The following is a 1,807-nucleotide window of genomic DNA, read 5'->3' as shown; positions in this document are numbered from 1 at the left end:
GAAAGAAAACCTCAATTTCAGTCTTGAGCTAAAAAAAAAAAAGAATCACAATTAAACTTTACCACGACTAAGCCACGAAGTCAGGATATTTTGCTTCTATTTTTTTGAGTGTATTTATTTATTGAAAGAGAGAGCAAGTGCAAGTGGGGGAAGGGCAGAGAGAGAGAGAGCAGGAGAGAGAATCCCAAGCAGGCTCCACACTGCCAGCACAGAGCCCAACACAGTGCCCAAATCTACGAACCATGAGCCATGAGCCACGAGCACATGACCTGAGCTGAAGTCAGACACTCTACTGACTGAGCCAGCCAGGCTCCCTGCTTCCATTTCTGACAAAAAGCCATAGAACTGAAGATGCTTAGGTCCATAAGAGTGAATAAAATTCATTTTTTTACACTATTGGTTCAACAACACAAAGATTCAGATCTTTTCTGCAAAGGATCTACTGATGAATAATACAGTAAATAATCACGGGCATTAACATCTTATTGTTTGACAAGCTTTGTATTACATTTGTCCCATTAAGTCTTTTTCTGTTCCGCAGAAGTTTTTACCACCAGGAGGTATAATACGGCTTCGCAGGGTACAGCTCAGGTGGAACTCCATTATGGATTTCCTCAACGTGTCACTGTTCTCCACACGCCATTCATAGGATCCAATTCTTCAGCCTCTTCAAACTTGGCATTGACGTGTCAAGTGAGCAACAATAACTGAGCATTATCCGGGACATCTGTCAACTCATCAAGATCCAAGGAAAGATACTCAGAACCAGTGGCCTTGGTTTTTTGTGTTTTGTTTATTTCTTTGCTTCCACTACCTGGTGATGCTGCTCCCAATGTCTTCAACGCTTGGACTGGCCGTTCTTATCAAAAGGCTGGTAAACAAGTTTCTTTTCTCCGGACACATTTTTTTTTCAACTTCTGCAGCTAAACACGTTTGAATGAACTTACTGATGGTCAGTGGCTTTCCCGGTTTGCTACCAAATGAGCCTCTTGAAAATTTTGGCTGCGGCCTCATTTACATGTTTAATTTTTGTGAAGAAATTCTGCTATAAGGGGATCTTCCATTTTAAATTTCTTAATATTTATGACTATTGCTTTTCTGTGAGTTGTAAATATTCTGATGGCTGCCTAATCTGGTAAGGTTGACATATATTGTGTTGTTTTAGCCATCTGTAGTGTCATTAGCAATGAGTATAATTCAATAAAAGAGAAATCACACTCCAGTGATGAAAAAGTGCAACATTTGAAGTCCCCTTTTCTTGTTTTGATATGAAGGATATGCATTGGTAATATAAAATGGAATGAAATGAAATGAAATGAAATGAAATAAAGTCATGGTACAACAATACACTTAGCACCCAGAATACTGTGTTGAGTGAGTTATGCTCCGCTTAGAAGCAGTGTGAAGTGAAGAGAGTTCCACGTATGGTCTCTTTTGCAACTTCTCAGCTCTACTGTTGAAACTTGGATGTGGCTATAGACAATACATAAATGAATGAGCAATAAAATGTCATGCATAGACACTAATCTTTAATTTCAAGTATTTTTCACATGTCACAAAACACTCTTCTCCTTCTGATTTTTTCCCAACCATTTAAAAATGTAAAACCATTCTTAGTTTGCATATAAAAATAGGCAGTGGACCAGGTTTGGCCCACGGGCCATAGTTTGTCTACCCAGAGTCTAGACCACGGTGTCTCTAAAAATTCCACAGATGTGTCAGTTTCCTGAATCATCCCCTATCACCTGTTACTTGGACATTCAAAGTTCCAGCCCACTTTCTGCTACCAAGCCCAACTGGCATGGTG

Source organism: Suricata suricatta, chromosome 2 (assembly GCF_006229205.1).
Source record: "Suricata suricatta isolate VVHF042 chromosome 2, meerkat_22Aug2017_6uvM2_HiC, whole genome shotgun sequence".
In the NCBI taxonomy this organism is placed as follows: Eukaryota; Metazoa; Chordata; class Mammalia; order Carnivora; family Herpestidae; genus Suricata; species Suricata suricatta.
This window is presented reverse-complemented; position numbering follows the sequence as displayed.